Raw genomic sequence first — 25000 nt, 5'->3', positions numbered from 1 at the left:
CTCGGAGCGAAACGCGCTTCACTTCCGGTCCCGGCGCCCGAACTTCCGGTCGTGCGGACCGCGGCCGCCGGCGCCTTACTCATCGACTCCTGCCTCGTCCATCAGTCTGAGGGTCTCCAGTAAGGGTGGGGTAAGACAGCATCAGCTCTTGGCTTAATAAACGGGCCTTTCTGAGTTTCTGCCCAACTACGGCTCCCCACTGCCTTCCCACAAAAACTTTCCTATGTACTTCCCCATTAACAGGGCAATTAATCAATCATTTTTCTCCAGTGATAAATCACTGGGTAATTATTAGTTAAAAGTGGAGAAGAAGGAACCCTCTTACTAGGGACAGGTGTAATAATTTTTTCCTATTATACATGCTCTAATCAATAGGGTTATCACCATATTTAAGACACATTTGCTACTGCTCTTATTATTGTGGAGATTATAAAACCCTCTTGTTGCTTGGGCTGTTTTTGTAGCATAATTGCTATAGATTTTCCATCTATTTTTCCCTTGGGCACTATAAAGTCGCAATTTTTTTTTTTTCCTACCATACATGCTCCAATCAATAGGGTTATTATCATATGTAACACATATCTGTTAATGTTCTTATTATTGTGGAGATTATAAAACCCTCCTGTTGCTTGGGCTGTTTTTATAGCACAATTGCTATAGACTTTCCATCTATTCTGCCATTGGGCACCACAAGTCCTCCCACCGCTCAGGCTGTTTTTGAGAGCACAACTGTAGAGATGTTATTTATTTATTATTTTTATTATTTTTTTGTCAAACATTAATTGTAAGACCCCAGCAACAGCATCCGCTTATTCTGTGATTGATTCTGGGTCCCAAAAAAAATCGGTAAACACCGCACCTAGGAGACAAACTTACCTACGGTCAGACCGCACTGAGTATGCCCAAACTCGTCTGATCTTGGAAGCCAAGCACTGCAGGGCCTGATCAGTACCTGGATGGGGAACCACCAGGGAATACTAGGTACCGTAGGTATTTTACTCTCCAACAATTATAGCCATTTGGGACCCACTATCAACCGGATCTCAGACTAACAACAATTGTCAGACTACATTGGAGTCGAGGCAGTGACCTCATTTATACAAATTCCCGATTATAGAGGATGTATGTGAATTATCTCCATGGATGAGGATTTTTTCATTTTCGCTCACCTATTATCTGTTCGCCTATAATAGATACATTGGTACTGGCTAACACTCATGCTCTTTAACTATTGACGCCAGCTCTCGCCCCTTTTTCTTATAAGTATAGATCAATAAAAGTTATTTTTTAAATTAATTTCATCATATCAACAATTTTTTCAAGTGTGCCCAGGAAAAGGCCTATAGTTTCCTTTTTTTGGTCCTTTTTCTTCCTCAAAGGACCATACTTGTTGTTTTATAGTTGTCATAACTATTTTTCTGGAGCACCACCAACCATTTGCTGAAGCTATCATTTAAGTAGGCATTTATGTTGGTTTAATAACAATATTTCTAAATTTATTGAACTAAAATGGTTATATCCTGTGCAGATTTATCCCTTTTTTGCTAAGACGCAGAGATACACCCAGAGACTGCACTATAAACAGGTGACACAGAGATACACCCAGAGACTGCACTAGAGACAGGTGACACAGAGATACACCCAGAGACACTGTACTAGATACAGGTGAAAGAGATACACCTAGAGACTGTACTAGAGACAGGTGACACAGAGATACACCTAGAGACTGTACTAGATACAGGTGACACAGAGATACACCCAGAGACAATGTACTAGATACAGGTGACAAAGAGATACACCCAGAGACTGCAATATGTGCACTCGATACAGAGATACACCCAGAGACTGCACTATAAACAGGTGACGCAGAGATACACCCAGAGACTGCACTATAAACAGGTGACGCAGAAATACACCCAGAGACTGCACTAGAGACAGGTGACACACAGATACACCCAGAGACTGTACTAGATACAGGTGACACAGAGATACACCCAGAGACGGCACTAGAGACAGGTGACACAGAGATACACCCAGAGACTGTACTAGATACAGGTGACACAGAGATACACCCAGAGACACTGTACTAGATACAGGTGACAAAGAGATACACCCAGAGACTGCAATATGTGCACTCGATACAGAGATACACCCAGAGACTGCACTATAGACAGGTGACGCAGAGATACACCCAGAAACTGCACTATAAACAGGTGACGCAGAGATACACCCAGAGACTGCACTAGAGACAGGTGACACAGAGATACACCCAGAGACTGCACTAGAGACAGGTGACACAGAGATACACCCAGAGACTGTACTAGATACAGGTGACACACAGATACACCCAGAGACACTGTACTAGATACAGGTGACAAAGAGATACACCCAGAGCAGAGACTCTGCACTATGTGCACTTGATACAGAGATACACCCAGAGATTCCACTATAAACAGGTGACACAGAGACTGCACTAGAGACAGGTGACACAGAGATACACCCAGAGACTGCACTAGAGACAGGTGACACAGAGATACACCCAGAGACTGCACTAGAGACAGGTGACACAGAGATACACCCAGAGACTGTGCTAGAGACAGGTGACACAGAGATACACCCAGAGACTGTACTAGATACAGGTGACACAGAGATACACCCAGAGACTGTACTAGAGACAGGTGACACAGAGATACACCCAGAGACTGCAATATGTGCACTCGATACAGAGATACACCCAGAGACTGCACTATAAACAGGTGACGCAGAGATACACCCAGAGACTGCACTATAAACAGGTGACACAGAGATACACCCAGAGACTGCACTAGAGACAGGTGACACAGAGATACACCCAGAGACTGTGCTAGATACAGGTGACACAGAGATACACCCAGAGACTGCAATATGTGCACTCGATACAGAGATACACCCAGAGACTGCACTATAAACAGGTGACGCAGAGATACACCCAGAGACTGCACTATAAACAGGTGACACAGAGATACACCCAGAGACTGCACTAGAGACAGGTGACACAGAGATACACCCAGAGACTGTACTAGAGACAGGTGACGCAGAGATACACCCAGAGACTGTACTAGAGACAGGTGACGCAGAGATACACCCAGAGACTGCACTAGAGACAGGTGACACAGAGATACACCCAGAGACTGTACTAGAGACAGTTGACACGGAGATACACCCAGAGACTGTACTAGAGACAGTTGACACGGAGATACACCTAGAGACTGCACTAGAGACAGGTGACACAGAGATACACCCAGAGACTGCGCTAGAGACAGGTGACACAGAGATACACCCAGAGACTGCGCTAGATACAGGTGACGCAGAGATACACCCAGAGACTGTACTAGAGACAGGTGACGCAGAGATACACCCAGAGACTGTACTAGAGACAGGTGACACGGAGATACACCCAGAGACTGTACTAGAGACAGGTGACACAGAGATACACCCAGAGACTGTACTAGAGACAGGTGACACAGAGATACACCCAGAGACTGCGCTAGAGACAGGTGACACAGAGATACACCCAGAGACTGCACTAGAGACAGGTGACACAGAGATACACCCAGAGACTGTGCTAGAGACAGGTGACACAGAGATACACCCAGAGACTGTGCTAGATACAGGTGACACAGAGATACACCCAGAGACTGCACTAGAGACAGGTGACACAGAGATACACCCAGAGACTGTACTAGATACAGGTGACACAGAGATACACCCAGAGACACTGTACTAAATACAGGTGACAAAGAGATACACCCAGAGACTGCAATATGTGCACTCGATACAGAGATACACCCAGAGACTGCACTATAGACAGGTGACGCAGAGATACACCCAGAAACTGCACTATAAACAGGTGACGCAGAGATACACCCAGAGACTGCACTAGAGACAGGTGACACAGAGATACACCCAGAGACTGTACTAGAGACAGGTGACACAGAGATACACCCAGAGACTGCATTAGAGACAGGTGACACAGAGATACACCCTGAAACTGCACTAGAGACAGGTGACACAGAGATACACCCAGAGACTGTACTAGAGGCAGGTGAGACAGAGATACACCCAGAGACTGTACTAGAGACAGGTGAGACAGAGATACACCCAGAGACTGTACTAGAGACAGGTGACGCAGAGATACACCCAGAGACTGTACTAGAGACAGGTGACGCAGAGATACACCCAGAGACTGTACTAGAGACAGGTGAAGCAGAGATACACCCAGAGACTGTACTAGAGACAGGTGACGCAGAGATACACCCAGAGACTGCACTAGAGACAGGTGACACAGAGATACACCCAGAGACTGTACTAGAGACAGGTGACGCAGAGATACACCCAGAGACTCTGCACTATGTGCACTCGATACAGAGATACACCCAGAGACTCCACTATAAACAGGTGACGCAGAGATACATCCAGAGACCCTGCACTACGGGCCTAATTCATGTTTGAAAGCCTATGCAATCACAATTTTCTAGCTTATGGAGATGCTAATGTTAGCAAGTGAGTTTTTCCTGCCAGAAATGGAGAGACTCTCACCGGAGCCATTGCAGACTCAAATGCGACTACGTACACATTTGCAGCCTTGTTTTTGTATGTACAAGCTAGCAGCTGATGGCAGATGCACGCCACACAAAAAAAGGCCATGACACACCTGCGTTTTTCCAACCACTTCCCATTAACACCTCCAAGCGGTCACTACCTGTCAATCACTTCTCCATGAAATGCTCATTGCGAGTGAGATCGCAAAGGTCCCTTGGTGCATGCACACTGCATTCACATCACATGCGCAACTCTGCTGATAATCGCTCTGCTGCATGAACATCGGCCATTACATACAAACATGAATTAGGCCCTATATGCACTAGATACAGATGACACAGATACAGCCAAAAACCTTGCACTAGATACAGGCGACACAGAGATACAGATGACACAGAGAAACAGCCGGAGACTCTGCACTAGATACAGATGAGACAGAGATACAGACAGAAACCCTGCACTAGATACAGATGACACAGAGAAACAGCCAGAAACCCTGCACTAGATACAGATGACACAGAGATACAGCCAGAGACTGCACTAGATACAGGTGACACAGAGATACAGCCAGAGACTGCACTAGATACAGGTGACACAGAGATACAGCCAGAGACCCTGCACTAGATACAGGTGACACAGAGATACAGATGAGACAGAGATACAGCTAGAGACCCTGCACTAGATACAGATGAGACAGAGATACAGCCAGAAACCCTGCACTAGATACAGGTGACACAGAGATACAGATGACACAGAGAAACAGCCGGAGACTCTGCACTAGATACAGATGAGACAGAGATAAAGCCAGAGACTGCACTAGATACAGGTGACACAGAGATACAGCCAGAGACCCTGCACTAGATACAGATGACACAGAGATACAGCCAGAGACTGCACTAGATACAGGTGACACAGAGATACAGCCAGAGACTGCACTAGATACAGGTGACACAGAGATACAGCCAGAGACCCTGCACTAGATACAGGTGACACAGAGATACAGATGAGACAGAGATACAGCCAGAGACCCTGCACTAGATGCAGATGAGACAGAGATACAGCCAGAAACCCTGCACTAGATACAGGTGACACAGAGATACAGATGACACAGAGAAACAGCCGGAGACTCTGCACTAGATACAGATGAGACAGAGATACAGCCAGAAACCCTGCACTAGATACAGATGACACAGAGATACAGCCAGAGACTGCACTAGATACAGGTGACACAGAGATACAGCCAGAGACCCTGCACTAGATACAGGTGACACAGAGATACAGATGAGACAGAGATACAGACAGAAACCCTGCACTAGATACAGATGACACAGAGAAACAGCCAGAAACCCTGCACTAGATACAGATGACACAGAGATACAGCCAGAGACTGCACTAGATACAGGTGACACAGAGATACAGCCAGAGACTGCACTAGATACAGGTGACACAGAGATACAGCCAGAGACCCTGCACTAGATACAGGTGACACAGAGATACAGATGAGACAGAGATACAGCTAGAGACCCTGCACTAGATACAGATGAGACAGAGATACAGCCAGAAACCCTGCACTAGATACAGGTGACACAGAGATACAGATGACACAGAGAAACAGCCGGAGACTCTGCACTAGATACAGATGAGACAGAGATACAGCCAGAGACTGCACTAGATACAGGTGAGACAGAGATACAGCCAGAGACCCTGCACTAGATACAGATGACACAGAGATACAGCCAGAGACTGCACTAGATACAGGTGACACAGAGATACAGCCAGAGACTGCACTAGATACAGGTGACACAGAGATACAGCCAGAGACTGCACTAGATACAGGTGACACAGAGATACAGCCAGAGACCCTGCACTAGATACAGGTGACACAGAGATACAGATGAGACAGAGATACAGCCAGAGACCCTGCACTAGATGCAGATGAGACAGAGATACAGCCAGAAACCCTGCACTAGATACAGGTGACACAGAGATACAGATGACACAGAGAAACAGCCGGAGACTCTGCACTAGATACAGATGAGACAGAGATACAGCCAGAAACCCTGCACTAGATACAGATGACACAGAGATACAGCCAGAGACTGCACTAGATACAGGTGACACAGAGATACAGCCAGAGACCCTGCACTAGATACAGGTGACACAGAGATACAGATGAGACAGAGATACAGCCAGAGACCCTGCACTAGATACAGATGAGACAGAGATACAGCCAGAAACCCTGCACTAGATACAGATGACACAGAGATACAGCCAGAGACTGCACTATAAACAGGTGACACAGAGATACAGACAGAGACTGCACTAGATACAGGTGACACAGAGATACAGCCAGAGACTGCACTAGATACAGGTGACACAGAGATACAGCCAGAGACCCTGCACTAGATACAGGTGACACAGAGATACAGATGAGACAGAGATACAGCCAGAGACCCTGCACTAGATGCAGATGAGACAGAGATACAGCCAGAAACCCTGCACTAGATACAGATGACACAGAGATACAGCCAGAGACTGCACTAGATACAGGTGACACAGAGATACAGCCAGAGACCCTGCACTAGATACAGGTGACACAGAGATACAGATGAGACAGAGATACAGCCAGAGACCCTGCACTAGATACAGATGACACAGAGATACAGCCAGAAACCCTGCACTAGATACAGATGACACAGAGATACAGCCAGAGACCCTGCACTAGATACAGGTGACACAGAGATACAGCCAGAGACTGCACTAGATACAGGTGACACAGAGATACAGCCAGAGACCCTGCACTAGATACAGGTGACACAGAGATACAGATGAGACAGAGATACAGCCAGAGACCCTGCACTAGATACAGGTGACACAGAGATACAGACCACACAGATACACCCAGAAACCCTGCACAAGATACAGGTAAAGTGATACGCCCAGAGACTCTGCACTATATACACTAGATACCAGGGACAGAGATATACAGCCAGAGACTCTGCACTAGATACAGGTAACACCAGGGGTTAAAGTGTGGGGGGGGGGGGGAACGAGGTGGAACTGAGTTCCACCACCTGTAATGGTAGGGGGAACTAGTTCCACGTCCTCCATTGCCCTGAACAGTAATTCCAACAGAAAAGCCCACCCCATCATCTGCATCAATCGATGATACAGGTGGCACTAGTGTTGCTGATGAGCTGCAGCCACCTACTCCTTCCTCAGGTCCTGGTGCCTCCATGGTCCTCCTCCAAGAGTTCCACCACCACTTTAAGCCCTGGGTAACACAGTGATACACCCAAAGACTCTGCACTATATACACTAGATACTATATACACAGGGCCGGCCCAAGCCTACATTTTTTGGTAAGCGAATATAGATTTTGGCACCCCCCATGGATGATGGAAAATATTATACACACAAAAGCTTAAAGCGCATTAAGCAAAATATTGGTGAAATCAACTGACTACCACAAAGTTAAAACTTAAAGGGCAAAACCGCTAAATAAGTGTTTTCTAATTAATCTAACTAATTAATCTAACATTTAAAAATTGGGGTCCTATCTGTCCTTTTCTGGGTCCCATTGGAATGAAGGTTCATATTAATCTTATTAATTATTCAGATATAGAAACAGACTTGACTTGGACACTACAAAACTGTTACAAGGGGGAGGAGGGGGGTGACAATGCCGCTGGGCTGTGTAGCATACAGGATACTCTGCACCAGAGCTGTAGATATTTCGCTGCTAGCTTTGGCAGAAAGTAAATTGGTGCTCCCCCTCCCATATTTGAATTATACATGTTATCACACAAAAAATGTAGGGGCGTGGCTTCATGGGGAAAGAGCATGGCCATATAATAGTACCAATTCACATTACACCACACAGGTAGAGCACGTTACACACATTGCACCAGGTAGAGCACGTTACACACATTGCACCAGGTAGAGCACGTTACACACATTGCACCAGTTAGAGCACGTTACACACACTGCACCAGGTAGAGCACGTTACACACATTGCACCAGGTAGAGCACGTTACACACACTGCACCAGGTAGAACACCCTATACACATTGCACCAGGCAGAGCACGTTACACACACTGCACCAGGTACAGCATGTTACACACATTGCACCAGGTAGAGCACGTTACACACACTGCACCAGGTAGAGCACGTTACACACACTGCACCAGGTAGAACACCCTATACACATTGCACCAGGCAGAGCACGTTACACACACTGCACCAGGTAGAACACCCTATACACATTGCACCAGGCAGAGCACGTTACACACACTGCACCAGGTAGAGCACGTTACACACATTGCACCAGGTAGAGCACGTTACACACACTGCACCAGGTAGAACACCCTATACACATTGCACCAGGCAGAGCACGTTATACACATTGCACCAGTCAGCATACTGACACCGGGATCCAGACCGCCGAGAATGCCAACAGCTGCGCAAGGGCTATTCCCACTCATGGGTGTCCACAACACGCTGGTGCTGTGTGATATATGGGTGCCCTCAGTGAAGAGATAGTTACCAGTTAAGAGAAAAATGGGACACTCCCAGATGATTGAAGAATTATTGAAGCTTAGTAAAGACACGTTACAAATGTGACACCATGATGCCAACGTTTCGGTGACACTAGCACTCCGTTTTCAAGGCTAGTGCACTAGTAGTACACAAGAGTAAATAAAAAAAATAAAAATATATATATATACACACACACATTATATATATATATATAATATGTGTGTGTGTGTATATATATATATATATATATATATATAAAAAAGTATCCAGCACATCCATATAATGCAAAAGTAGACAAAAAGCTATAGATGATCATAAAGTGCAAAGTTACAGCATAATTGGCAATGATTACAGCTACAGCAGCATATACTCATGTTGAAAATAGATGAAGCAGCCTCATCTGAAACTGATAGTCTATACAGTTAGATATTCTTTGTTTATTTCATTTTAACTTATTACCAAAAAATAAAAATAAAAACGCTTCTGGCTTACTTTCCCCTCTGCTTTGAGCCATGTGCTTGGCTGCATACTGCCTCCCTCCCCGAGCCGGCTCCTTGCTGCAGGTTGTGCGGCCACTGACTGAGAGCCGTCACAGACTTTCATTCATTCAAAGGCCGCCGGAAGCCCAGCACAGCAGTGTGGCGCCGCCAGTATGACGTCTTATAGTGGCCGCTACTGCGGCGCCGCGGATCGGTGATCGCGATCTGATCTCTGGCGTGTGACGGGGGCCCTTTCAGGTAGGGGGGCCCAGGGATACGCGCCACCTCCTTAATCCAGCTCTGCACACACAGCATAGGAGCTGGCGGTATGCAGCATGGGCTGGGAGCGTGGTGCAGGCTGCCGACGCCCCCCACGCTGTGGCGCCTTACTCTTTTGCGTAACCCGCGTAACGGGCGGGCCGGCCATGTATATTCACTAGATACCAAGGACAGGAGATATACAGCCAGAGACTGTGCACTAGATACAGGTAACACAGTGATACACCCAGAGACTCTGCACTATATTCACTAGATATCAGGGACAGAGATATACAGCCAGAGACTCTGCACTAGATACAGGTAACTGTGATACACCCAGAGACTCTGCACTATATACTCTAGATATCAGGGACAGAGATATGGCACTATATACACTAGAGATGAGCGCCTGAAATTTTTCGGGTTTTGTGTTTTGGTTTTGGGTTCGGTTCCGCGGCCGTGTTTTGGGTTCGAACGCGTTTTGGCAAAACCTCACCGAATTTTTTTTGTCGGATTCGGGTGTGTTTTGGATTCGGGTGTTTTTTTCAAAAAACACTAAAAAACAGCTTAAATCATAGAATTTGGGGGTCATTTTGATCCCAAAGTATTATTAACCTCAAAAACCATAATTTACACTCATTTTCAGTCTATTCTGAATACCTCACACCTCACAATATTATTTTTAGTCCTAAAATTTGCACCGAGGTCGCTGTGTGAGTAAGATAAGCGACCCTAGTGGCCGACACAAACACCGGGCCCATCTAGGAGTGGCACTGCAGTGTCACGCAGGATGTCCCTTCCAAAAAACCCTCCCCAAACAGCACATGACGCAAAGAAAAAAAGAGGCGCAATGAGGTAGCTGTGTGAGTAAGATTAGCGACCCTAGTGGCCGACACAAACACCGGGCCCATCTAGGAGTGGCACTGCAGTGTCACGCAGGATGGCCCTTCCAAAAAACCCTCCCCAAACAGCACATGACGCAAAGAAAAAAAGAGGCGCAATGAGGTAGCTGACTGTGTGAGTAAGATTAGCGACCCTAGTGGCCGACACAAACACCGGGCACATCTAGGAGTGGCACTGCAGTGTCACGCAGGATGTCCCTTCCAAAAAACCCTCCCCAAACAGCACATGACGCAAAGAAAAAAAGAGGCGCAATGAGGTAGCTGTGTGAGTAAGATTAGCGACCCTAGTGGCCGACACAAACACCGGGCCCATCTAGGAGTGGCACTGCAGTGTCACGCAGGGTGTCCCTTCCAAAAAACCCACCCCAATCAGCACATGATGCAAAGAAAAAGAAAAGAAAAAAGAGGTGCAAGATGGAATTATCCTTGGGCCCTCCCACCCACCCTTATGTTGTATAAACAAAACAGGACATGCACACTTTAACCAACCCATCATTTCAGTGACAGGGTCTGCCACACGACTGTGACTGATATGACGGGTTGGTTTGGACCCCCCCCAAAAAAGAAGCAATTAATCTCTCCTTGCACAAACTGGCTCTACAGAGGCAAGATGTCCACCTCATCTTCACCCTCCGATATATCACCGTGTACATCCCCCTCCTCACAGATTATCAATTCGTCCCCACTGGAATCCACCATCTCAGCTCCCTGTGTACTTTGTGGAGGCAATTGCTGCTGGTCAATGTCTCCGCGGAGGAATTGATTATAATTCATTTTAATGAACATCATCTTCTCCACATTTTCTGGATGTAACCTCGTACGCCGATTGCTGACAAGGTGAGCGGCGGCACTAAACACTCTTTCGGAGTACACACTTGTGGGAGGGCAACTTAGGTAGAATAAAGCCAGTTTGTGCAAGGGCCTCCAAATTGCCTCTTTTTCCTGCCAGTATAAGTACGGACTGTGTGACGTGCCTACTTGGATGCGGTCACTCATATAATCCTCCACCATTCTATCAATGTTGAGAGAATCATATGCAGTGACAGTAGACGACATGTCCGTAATCGTTGTCAGGTCCTTCAGTCCGGACCAGATGTCAGCATCAGCAGTCGCTCCAGACTGCCCTGCATCACCGCCAGCGGGTGGGCTCGGAATTCTGAGCCTTTTCCTCGCACCCCCAGTTGCGGGAGAATGTGAAGGAGGAGATGTTGACAGGTCGCGTTCCGCTTGACTTGACAATTTTGTCACCAGCAGGTCTTTCAACCCCAGCAGACCTGTGTCTGCCGGAAAGAGAGATCCAAGGTAGGCTTTAAATCTAGGATCGAGCACGGTGGCCAAAATGTAGTGCTCTGATTTCAACAGATTGACCACCCGTGAATCCTTGTTAAGCGAATTAAGGGCTGCATCCACAAGTCCCACATGCCTAGCGGAATCGCTCCGTGTTAGCTCCTCCTTCAATGCCTCCAGCTTCTTCTGCAAAAGCCTGATGAGGGGAATGACCTGACTCAGGCTGGCAGTGTCTGAACTGACTTCACGTGTGGCAAGTTCAAAGGGCATCAGAACCTTGCACAACGTTGAAATCATTCTCCACTGCACTTGAGACAGGTGCATTCCACCTACTATATCGTGCTCAATTGTATAGGCTTGAATGGCCTTTTGCTGCTCCTCCAACCTCTGAAGCATATAGAGGGTTGAATTCCACCTCGTTACCACTTCTTGCTTCAGATGATGGCAGGGCAGGTTCAGTAGTTTTTGGTGGTGCTCCAGTTTTCTGTACGTGGTGCCTGTACGCCGAAAGTGTCCCGCAATTCTTCTGGCCACCGACAGCATCTCTTGCACGGCCCTGTCGTTTTTTAAAAAATTCTGCACCACCAAATTCAAGGTATGTGCAAAACATGGGACGTGCTGGAATTGGCCCAGATTTAATGCACACACAATATTGCTGGCGTTGTCCGATGCCACAAATCCACAGGAGAGTCCAATTGGGGTAAGCCATTCCGCGATGATCTTCCTCAGTTGCCGTAAGAGGTTTTCAGCTGTGTGCGTATTCTGGAAAGCGGTGATACAAAGCGTAGCCTGCCTAGGAAAGAGTTGGCGTTTGCGAGATGCTGCTACTGGTGCCGCCGCTGCTGTTCTTGCGGCGGGAGTCCATACATCTACCCAGTGGGCTGTCACAGTCATATAGTCCTGACCCTGCCCTGCTCCACTTGTCCACATGTCCGTGGTTAAGTGGACATTGGGTACAGCTGCATTTTTTAGGACACTGGTGACTCTTTTTCTGAGGTCTGTGTACATTTTCGGTATCGCCTGCCTAGAGAAATGGAACCTAGATGGTATTTGGTACCGGGGACACAGTACCTCCAACAAGTCTCTAGTTGGCTCTGCAGTAATGATGGATACCGGAACCACGTTTCTCACCACCCAGGATGCCAAGGCCTCAGTTATCCGCTTTGCAGTAGGATGACTGCTGTGATATTTCATCTTCCTCGCAAAGGACTGTTGAACAGTCAATTGCTTACTGGAAGTAGTACAAGTGGGCTTACGACTTCCCCTCTGGGATGACCATCGACTCCCAGCGGCAACAACAGCAGCGCCAGCAGCAGTAGGCGTTACACGCAAGGATGCATCGGAGGAATCCCAGGCAGGAGAGGACTCGTCAGACTTGCCAGTGACATGGCCTGCAGGACTATTGGCATTCCTGGGGAAGGAGGAAATTGACACTGAGGGAGTTGGTGGGGTGGTTTGCGTGAGCTTGGTTACAAGAGGAAGGGATTTACTGGTCAGTGGACTGCTTCCGCTGTCACCCAAAGTTTTTGAACTTGTCACTGACTTATTATGAATGCGCTGCAGGTGACGTATAAGGGAGGATGTTCCGAGGTGGTTAACGTCCTTACCCCTACTTATTACAGCTTGACAAAGGGAACACACGGCTTGACACCTGTTGTCCGCATTTGTGGTGAAATACCTCCACACCGAAGAGCTGATTTATTTGGTATTTTCACCTGGCATGTCAACGGCCATATTCCTCCCACGGACAACAGGTGTCTCCCCGGGTGCCTGACTTAAACAAACCACCTCACCATCAGAATCCTCCTGGTCAATTTCCTCCCCAGCGCCAGCAACACCCATATCCTCCTCATCCTGGTGTACTTCAACACTGACATCTTCAATCTGACTATCAGGAACTGGACTGCGGGTGCTCCTTCCAGCACTTGCAGGGGGCATGCAAATAGTGGAAGGCGCATGCTCTTCACGTCCAGTGTTGGGAAGGTCAGGCATCGCAAACGACACAATTGGACTCTCCTTGTGGATTTGGGATTTCAAAGAACGCACAGTTCTTTGCGGTGCTTTTGCCAGCTTGAGTCTTTTCAGTTTTCTAGCGAGAGGCTGAGTGCTTCCATCCTCATGTGAAGCTGAACCACTAGCCATGAACATAGGCCAGGGCCTCAGCCGTTCCTTGCCACTCCGTGTGGTAAATGGCATATTGGCAAGTTTACGCTTCTCCTCCGACAATTTTATTTTAGGTTTTGGAGTCCTTTTTTTTCTGATATTTGGTGTTTTGGATTTGACATGCTCTGTACTATGACATTGGGCATCGGCCTTGGCAGACGACGTTGCTGGCATTTCATCGTCTCGGCCATGACTAGTGGCAGCAGCTTCAGCACGAGGTGGAAGTGGATCTTGATCTTTCCCTAATTTTGGAACCTCAACTTTTTTGTTCTCCATATTTTATAGGCAGAACTAAAAGGCACCTCAGGTAAACAATGGAGATGGATGGATTGGATACTAGTATACAATTATGGACGGACTGCCACGGTTAGGTGGTATAAAAAAACCACGGTTAGGTGGTATATATTATAATAATAATACAATTATGGATGGACGGACTGCCTGCCGACTGCCGACACAGAGGTAGCCACAGCCGTGAACTACCGCACTGTACACTGGTTGATAAAGAGATAGTAGTATACTCGTAACAATTAGGATGACACTATGACGGTATAAAGAATGAAAAAAAAACCACGGTTAGGTGGTAGGTATATAATAATAAATAATACAATTCTGGTCGGACGGACTGCCTGCCGTGTGCCGACACAGAGGTAGCCACAGCCGTGAACTACCGCACTGTACACTGGTTGATAAAGAGATAGTAGTATACTCGTAACAATTAGGATGACACTATGACGGTATAAAGAATGAAAAAAAAAACCACGGTTAGGTGGTAGGTATATAATAATAAATAATACAATTCTGGTCGGACGGACTGCCTGCCGTGTGCCGACACAGAGGTAGCCACAGCCGTGAACTACCGCACTGTACACTGGTTGATAAAGAGATAGTAGTATACTCGTAACAATTAGGATGACACTATGACGGTATAAAGAATGAAAAAAAAACCACGGTTAGGTGGTAGGTATATAATAATAAATAATACAATTCTGGTCGGACGGACTGCCTGCCGTGTGCCGACACAGAGGTAGCCACAGCCGTGAACTACCGCACTGTACACTGGTTGATAAAGAGATAGTAGTATACTCGTAACAATTAGGATGACACTATGACGGTATAAAGAATGAAAAAAAAACCACGGTTAGGTGGTAGGTATATAATAATAAATAATACAATTCTGGTCGGACGGACTGCCTGCCGTGTGCCGACACAGAGGTAGCCACAGCCGTGAACTACCGCACTGTACACTGGTTGATAAAGAGATAGTAGTATACTCGTAACAATTAGGATGACACTATGACGGTATAAAGAATGAAAAAAAAACCACGGTTAGGTGGTAGGTATATAATAATAAATAATACAATTCTGGTCGGACGGACTGCCTGCCGTGTGCCGACACAGAGGTAGCCACAGCCGTGAACTACCGCACTGTACACTGGTTGATAAAGAGATAGTAGTATACTCGTAACAATTAGGATGACACTATGACGGTATAAAGAATGAAAAAAAAAACCACGGTTAGGTGGTAGGTATATAATAATAAATAATACAATTCTGGTCGGACGGACTGCCTGCCGTGTGCCGACACAGAGGTAGCCACAGCCGTGAACTACCGCACTGTACACTGGTTGATAAAGAGATAGTAGTATACTCGTAACAATTAGGATGACACTATGACGGTATAAAGAATGAAAAAAAAAACCACGGTTAGGTGGTAGGTATATAATAATAAATAATACAATTCTGGTCGGACGGACTGCCTGCCGTGTGCCGACACAGAGGTAGCCACAGCCGTGAACTACCGCACTGTACACTGGTTGATAAAGAGATAGTAGTATACTCGTAACAATTAGGATGACACTATGACGGTATAAAGAATGAAAAAAAAACCACGGTTAGGTGGTAGGTATATAATAATAAATAATACAATTCTGGTCGGACGGACTGCCTGCCGTGTGCCGACACAGAGGTAGCCACAGCCGTGAACTACCGCACTGTACACTGGTTGATAAAGAGATAGTAGTATACTCGTAACAATTAGGATGACACTATGACGGTATAAAGAATGAAAAAAAAACCACGGTTAGGTGGTAGGTATATAATAATAAATAATACAATTCTGGTCGGACGGACTGCCTGCCGTGTGCCGACACAGAGGTAGCCACAGCCGTGAACTACCGCACTGTACTGTGTCTGCTGCTAATATAGACTGGTTGATATTTAAAGAGATATTAGTAGTATACAACAATACTATACTGGTGGTCAGGCACTGGTCACCACTCCTGCAGCAAAAGTGTGCACTGTTAATTAATATAATTGTACTCCTGGCTCCTGCTAACAACCTGCAGTGCTCCCCAGTCTCCCCCACAATTAATTATAAGCTTTTAATTTATACATTGATGACTGTGCAGCACACTGGGCTGAGCTGAGTGCACACAGACTGAGTCACACTGTGTGACTGACTGTGCTGTGTATCGTTTTTTTTTTCAGGCAGAGAACGGATATAGCAGAGAGAAGTGAACGGATATATTATATTAAATAAAAGTTAACTAGCAACTGCACTGGTCACTGACTGTGGTAAACTAACTCTGTCTGCGACTCTGCACAATCTCTCTCTCTCTATCTAATCTATCTCTATTCTAATGGAGAGGACGCCAGACACGTCCTCTCCCTATCAATCTCAATGCACGAGTGAAAATGGCGGCGACGCGCGGCTCCTTATATAGAATCCGAGTCTCGCGATAGAATCCGAGCCTCGCGAGAATCCGACAGCGTCATGATGACGTTCGGGCGCGCTCGGGTTAACCGAGCAAGGCGGGAAGATCCGAGTCGCTCGGACCCGTGAAAAAAAACATGAAGTTCGGGCGGGTTCGGATTCCGAGGAACCGAACCCGCTCATCTCTAATATACACTAGATACCAGGGACAGAGATATACAGCCAGAGACTGTGCACTAGATATAGGTAACACAGTGATACACCCAGAGACTCTACACTAGATACCAGGGACAGAGATATGGCACTATATACACTAGATACTATATACACTAGATACCAAGGACAGGAGATATACAGCCAGAGAGTCTGCACTAGATACAGGTAACACAGTGATATACTCAGAGACTCTGCACTATATACACTAGTTATCAGGGACAGAGATATACAGCCAGAGACTCTGCACTAGATACAGGTAACCGTGATACACCCAGAGACTCTGCACTATATACTCTAGATATCAGGGACAGAGATATGGCACTATATACACTAGATACCAGGGACAGAGATATACAGCCAGAGACTGTGCACTAGATATAGGTAACACAGTGATACACCCAGAGACTCTACACTAGATACTAGGGACAGAGATATGGCACTATATACACTAGATACTATATACACTAGATACCAAGGACAGGAGATATACAGCCAGAGAGTCTGCACTAGATACAGGTAACACAGTGATATACTCAGAGACTCTGCACTATATACACTAGTTATCAGGGACAGAGATATGGCACTATATACACTAGATACCAAGGACAGAGATATACAGCCAGAGAGTCTGCACTAGAGATATAGGTAACACAGTGATACACCCAGAGACTCTGCACTATATACACTAGATACTATACACTAGATACCAAAGGACAGGAGATATACAGCCAGAGACTGTGCACTAGATACAGGTAACACAGTGATACACCCAGAGACTCTGCACTATACACTAGATACCAGGGACAGAGATATACAGCCAGAGACTCTGCACTAGATACAGGTAACACCATACTTACCGACTTTTTGGCTGCTCTCTCCGGGAGAGAGCAGCCAGGTCGGTGCTGCAGGGGGTCGGGCTGCGATGTAAGTGCAGAGGGGGGCGTGGCGGAGGCGGGTCGGAGGCGGACCGGGGGCGTGACTACGGGATCGTCCCCGTGTAAGCCCCGCCCCCGCTGTGTAATGCCGCTATTGCAGGCATTATACAGCAGGGGGCGTGGCTATGATGACGCGATTCAACAAGAATCGCGTCATCGCCTGCCCGGACCGCCCACTTTACTCGCTAAGTGGGCGGCCGGGCAGGGGGGGACCCCTGTAACCGGGAGACTTGCCTGCTCTTCCGGGGGGCCGGGAGGGTCACCCGATTTTCGGGAGCCTCCCGGCCATTCCGGGAGAGTAGGCAAGTCTGGGTAACACAGTGATACACCCAGAGACTCTACACTATATACTCTAGATACCAGGGACCGAGATATACAGCCAGAGACTCTGCACTAGATACAGGTAACACAGTGATACACCCAGAGACTATGCACTATACACTAGAGATGAGCGGGTTCGGTTCCTCGGAATCCGGACCCGCCCGAACTTCAGTTTTTTTTACACGGGTCCGAGCGACTCGGATCTTCCCGCCTTGCTCGGTTAACCCGAGCGCGCCCGAACGTCATCATCACGCTGTCGGATTCTCGCGAGACTCGGATTCTATATAAGGAGCCGCGCGTCGCCGCCATTTTTCACACGTGCATTGAGATTCATAGGGAGAGGACGTGGCTGGCGTCCTCTCCGTTTATAGAGATTCGAGAAGAGAGTGAGACAGAGAGAGACACAGTAGTAATTTGGGGAGCATTAGGAGGAGTACTACTACTACTAGTACTTGCTGAAGTGATAGAGAGAGATAGTGTGACTGTATTATCTGACTTGTGGGGGAGACACTGACAGTGGGGAGCAGTTAGAGTCTGAGAGCAGGACTCTGGAGTACATATAACGTACAGTGCACACTTTTGCTGCCAGAGTGCCAGCCACACTGCCATTGTTTGTGACCACACTGACCACCAGTATAATATATATTGTGATTGTCTGCTTAGGACTCAGGAGTACTACTTGCAAGTTGCTGATAGTGTGACCAGTGACCCGACCACCAGTTTAATAATCACCACCAGTTTATGAGTTTAATATATATTATATATATTATATATATATATATATATATATATATAATGGGGGAGGCCCATGGGGTAAGTGGGTATTTATTTTTGGTTTTGCACATTGTTAAATTGTTCTGAGGAAGGGGAGCACGTCCCCGAAACGTCAACGCTCTTATGATAATACACTTCACGTTTGTTTACTGACTCCGAGTGCCGCCTCTTCTGTTTGGTATTATCCTGGGGGAATCCCCCGGTGGGAAGGCACAGGAGCAAGTATTTCGTTGTTGAGCTGTTTCAGCGGAGTGCCGGAGTTACCATCTTTATATATATAATTGTATATAATATATATATAATATTGTATACCACCTAGCACCTACCCGTGTTTTTTTTTTTTTCTTTCTTCTTTATACATACTACTATAGTAGCTTACTGTAGCAGTCTGCGGTGCTGCTGAGCCGACAGTGTCCAGCAGGTCCGTCATCAGTCATTACATAATAAATATATAATATATACCTGTCCGGCTGCAGTACTAGTGATATTATATATACATATATATTGATTTCATCTCATTATCATCCAGTCTATATTATCAGCAGACACAGTACGTTAGTCCACGGCTGTAGCTACCTCTGTGTCGGCACTCGGCAGTCCATCCATAATTGTATACCACCTACCCGTGGTTGTTGTTTTTTTCTTTCTTCTTTATACATACTACTATAGTAGCTTACTGTAGCAGTCTGCGGTGCTGCTGAGCTGACAGTGTCCAGCAGGTCCGTCATCAGTCATTACATAATAAATATATAATATATACCTGTCCGGCTGCAGTACTAGTGATATTATATATACATATATATTGATTTCATCTCATTATCATCCAGTCTATATTAGCAGCAGACACAGTACGGTAGTCCACGGCTGTAGCTACCTCTGTGTCGGCACTCGGCAGTCCATCCATAATTGTATACCACCTACCCGTGGTTGTTGTTTTTTTCTTTCTTCTTTATACATACTACTATAGTAGCTTACTGTAGCAGTCTGCGGTGCTGCTGAGCTGACAGTGTCCAGCAGGTCCGTCATCAGTCATTACATAATAAATATATAATATATACCTGTCCGGCTGCAGTACTAGTGATATTATATATACATATATATTGATTTCATCTCATTATCATCCAGTCTATATTATCAGCAGACACAGTACGTTAGTCTACGGCTGTAGCTACCTCTGTGTCGGCACTCGGCAGTCCATCCATAATTGTATACCACCTACCCGTGGTTGTTGTTTTTTTCTTTCTTCTTTATACATACTACCATAGTAGCTTACTGTAGCAGTCTGCGGTGCTGCTGAGCTGACAGTGTCCAGCAGGTCCGTCATCAGTCATTACATAATAAATATATAATATATACCTGTCCGGCTGCAGTACTAGTGATATTATATATACATATATATTGATTTCATCTCATTATCATCCAGTCTATATTAGCAGCAGACACAGTACGGTAGTCCACGGCTGTAGCTACCTCTGTGTCGGCACTCGGCAGTCCATCCATAAGTATACTAGTATCCATCCATCTCCATTGTTTACCTGAGGTGCCTTTTAGTTGTGCCTATTAAAATATGGAGAACAAAAATGTTGAGGTTCCAAAATTAGGGAAAGATCAAGATCCACTTCCACCTCGTGCTGAAGCTGCTGCCACTAGTCATGGCCGAGACGATGAAATGCCAGCAACGTCGTCTGCCAAGGCCGATGCCCAATGTCATAGTACAGAGCATGTAAAATCCAAAACACCAAATATCAGTAAAAAAAGGACTCCAAAACCTAAAATAAAATTGTCGGAGGAGAAGAGTAAACTTGCCAATATGCCATTTACCACACGGAGTGGCAAGGAACGGCTGAGGCCCTGGCCTATGTTCATGGCTAGTGGTTCAGCTTCACATGAGGATGGAAGCACTCAGCCTCTCGCTAGAAAAATGAAAAGACTCAAGCTGGCAAAAGCACCGCAAAGAACTGTGCGTTCTTCGAAATCCCAAATACACAAGGAGAGTCCAATTGTGTCGGTTGCGATGCCTGACCTTCCCAACACTGGACGTGAAGAGCATGCGCCTTCCACCATTTGCACGCCCCCTGCAAGTGCTGGAAGGAGCACCCGCAGTCCAGTTCCTGATAGTCAGATTGAAGATGTCAGTGTTGAAGTACACCAGGATGAGGAGGATATGGGTGTTGCTGGCGCTGGGGAGGAAATTGACCAGGAGGATTCTGATGGTGAGGTGGTTTGTTTAAGTCAGGCACCCGGGGAGACACCTGTTGTCCGTGGGAGGAATATGGCCATTGACATGCCTGGTGAAAATACCCAAAAAATCAGCTCTTCGGTGTGGAAGTATTTCAATAGAAATGCGGACAACAGGTGTCAAGCCGTGTGTTGCCTTTGTCAAGCTGTAATAAGTAGGGGTAAGGACGTTAACCACCTCGGAACATCCTCCCTTATACGTCACCTGCAGCGCATTCATAATAAGTCAGTGACAAGTTCAAAAACTTTGGGTGACAGCGGAAGCAGTCCACTGACCAGTAAATCCCTTCCTCTTGTAACCAAGCTCACGCAAATCACCCCACCAACTCCCTCAGTGTCAATTTCCTCCTTACCCAGGAATGCCAATAGTCCTGCAGGCCATGTCACTGGCAATTCTGACGAGTCCTCTCCTGCCTGGGATTCCTCCGATGCATCCTTGAGTGTAATGCCTACTGCTGCTGGCGCTGCTGTTGTTGCTGCTGGGAGTCGATCGTCATCCCAGAGGGGAAGTCGTAAGCCCACTTGTACTACTTCCAGTAAGCAATTGACTGTCCAACAGTCCTTCGCGAGGAAGATGAAATATCACAGCAGTCATCCTGCTGCAAAGCGGATAACTGAGGCCTTGACAACTATGTTGGTGTTAGACGTGCATCCGGTATCCGCCGTTAGTTCACAGGGAACTAGACAATTTCTTGAGGTAGTGTGCCCCCGTTACCAAATACCATCTAGGTTCCACTTCTCTAGGCAGGCGATACCGAATATGTACACGGACGTCAGAAAAAGACTCACCAGTGTCCTAAAAAATGCAGTTGTACCCAATGTCCACTTAACCACGGACATGTGGACAAGTGGAGCAGGGCAGGGTCAGGACTATATGACTGTGACAGCCCACTGGGTAGATGTATGGACTCCCGCCGCAAGAACAGCAGCGGCGGCACCAGTAGCAGCATCTCGCAAACGCCAACTCTTTCCTAGGCAGGCTACGCTTTGTATCACCGCTTTCCAGAATACGCACACAGCTGAAAACCTCTTACGGCAACTGAGGAAGATCATCGTGGAATGGCTTACCCCAATTGGACTCTCCTGTGGATTTGTGGCATCGGACAACGCCAGCAATATTGTGTGTGCATTAAATATGGGCAAATTCCAGCACGTCCCATGTTTTGCACATACCTTGAATTTGGTGGTGCAGAATTTTTTAAAAAACGACAGGAGTGTGCAAGAGATGCTGTCGGTGGCCAGAAGAATTGCGGGACACTTTCGGCGTACAGGCACCACGTACAGAAGACTGGAGCACCACCAAAAACAACTGAACCTGCCCTGCCATCATCTGAAGCAAGAAGTGGTAACGAGGTGGAATTCAACCCTCTATATGCTTCAGAGGTTGGAGGAGCAGCAAAAGGCTATACAATTCAGCACGATATAGGAGGTGGAATGCACCTGTCTCAAGCGCAGTGGAGAATGATTTCAACATTGTGCAAGGTTCTGATGCCCTTTGAACTTGCCACACGTGAAGTCAGTTCAGACACTGCCAGCCTGAGTCAGGTCATTCCCCTCATCAGGCTTTTGCAGAAGAAGCTGGAGACATTGAAGGAGGAGCTAACACGGAGCGATTCCGCTAGGCATGTGGGACTTGTGGATGGAGCCCTTAATTCGCTTAACAAGGATTCACGGGTGGTCAATCTGTTGAAATCAGAGCACTACATTTTGGCCACCATGCTCGATCCTAGATTTAAAGCCTACCTTGGATCTCTCTTTCCGGCAGACACAAGTCTGCTGGGGTTCAAAGACCTGCTGGTGAGAAAATTGTCAAGTCAAGCGGAACACGACCTGTCAACATCTCCTCCTTCACATTCTCCCGCAACTGGGGGTGCGAGGAAAAGGCTCAGAATTCCGAGCCCACCCGCTGGCGGTGATGCAGGGCAGTCTGGAGCGACTGCTGATGCTGACATCTGGTCCGGACTGAAGGACCTGACAACGATTACGGACATGTCGTCTACTGTCACTGCATATGATTCTCTCACCATTGAAAGAATGGTGGAGGATTATATGAGTGACCGCATCCAAGTAGGCACGTCACACAGTCCGTACTTATACTGGCAGGAAAAAGAGGCAATTTGGAGGCCCTTGCACAAACTGGCTTTATTCTACCTAAGTTGCCCTCCCACAAGTGTGTACTCCGAAAGAGTGTTTAGTGCCGCCGCTCACCTTGTCAGCAATCGGCGTACGAGGTTACATCCAGAAAATGTGGAGAAGATGATGTTCATTAAAATGAATTATAATCAATTCCTCCGTGGAGACATTGACCAGCAGCAATTGCCTCCACAAAGTACACAGGGAGCTGAGATGGTGGATTCCAGTGGGGACGAATTGATAATCTGTGAGGAGGGGGATGTACACGGTGATATATCGGAGGATGATGATGAGGTGGACATCTTGCCTCTGTAGAGCCAGTTTGTGCAAGGAGAGATTAATTGCTTCTTTTTAGGTGGGGGTCCAAACCAACCCGTCATTTCAGTCACAGTCGTGTGGCAGACCCTGTCACTGAAATGATGGGTTGGTTAAAGTGTGCATGTCCTGTTTATACAACATAAGGGTGGGTGGGAGGGCCCAAGGACAATTCCATCTTGCACCTCTTTTTTCTTTAATTTTTCTTTGCGTCATGTGCTGTTTGGGGAGTATTTTTTGGAAGGGCCATCCTGCGTGACACTGCAGTGGCACTCCTAGATGGGCCAGGTGTTTGTGTCGGCCACTAGGGTCGCTTATCTTACTCACACAGCTACCTCATTGCGCCTCTTTTTTTCTTTGCGTCATGTGCTGTTTGGGGAGGGTTTTTTGGAAGGGCCATCCTGCGTGACACTGCAGTGCCACTCCTAGATGGGCCCGGTGTTTGTGTCGGCCACTAGGGTCGCTTATCTTACTCACACAGCTACCTCATTGCGCCTCTTTTTTTCTTTGCGTCATGTGCTGTTTGGGGAGGGTTTTTTGGAAGGGACATCCTGCGTGACACTGCAGTGCCACTCCTAGATGGGCCCGGTGTTTGTGTCGGCCACTAGGGTCGCTTATCTTACTCACACAGCTACCTCATTGCGCCTCTTTTTTTCTTTGCGTCATGTGCTGTTTGGGGAGGGTTTTTTGGAAGGGACATCCTGCGTGACACTGCAGTGCCACTCCTAGATGGGCCCGGTGTTTGTGTCGGCCACTAGGGTCGCTTATCTTACTCACACAGCTACCTCATTGCGCCTCTTTTTTTCTTTGCGTCATGTGCTGTTTGGGGAGGGTTTTTTGGAAGGGACATCCTGCGTGACACTGCAGTGCCACTCCTAGATGGGCCCGGTGTTTGTGTCGGCCACTAGGGTCGCTTATCTTACTCACACAGCTACCTCATTGCGCCTCTTTTTTTCTTTGCGTCATGTGCTGTTTGGGGAGGGTTTTTTGGAAGGGACATCCTGCGTGACACTGCAGTGCCACTCCTAGATGGGCCCGGTGTTTGTGTCGGCCACTAGGGTCGCTTATCTTACTCACACAGCTACCTCATTGCGCCTCTTTTTTTCTTTGCGTCATGTGCTGTTTGGGGAGGGTTTTTTGGA

At 46.9% G+C, this 25000-nt stretch overlaps 1 protein-coding gene and 1 pseudogene across 11 annotated transcripts in view; one reads left to right on the top strand and one right to left on the bottom strand.

Annotated features, from left to right (window-relative positions):
- RYR1 (ryanodine receptor 1) overlaps positions 1-25000 on the bottom strand; it is a 247739-nt gene that overhangs the window by 218531 nt on the left and 4208 nt on the right. The gene's annotated exons all lie outside the window — the stretch shown is intronic.
- On the top strand, positions 875-993 carry LOC134950993 (5S ribosomal RNA; annotated as a pseudogene).

Source organism: Pseudophryne corroboree, chromosome 8 (assembly GCF_028390025.1).
Source record: "Pseudophryne corroboree isolate aPseCor3 chromosome 8, aPseCor3.hap2, whole genome shotgun sequence".
Lineage (NCBI taxonomy): Eukaryota > Metazoa > Chordata > Amphibia > Anura > Myobatrachidae > Pseudophryne > Pseudophryne corroboree.
This window is presented reverse-complemented; position numbering and strand designations above follow the sequence as displayed.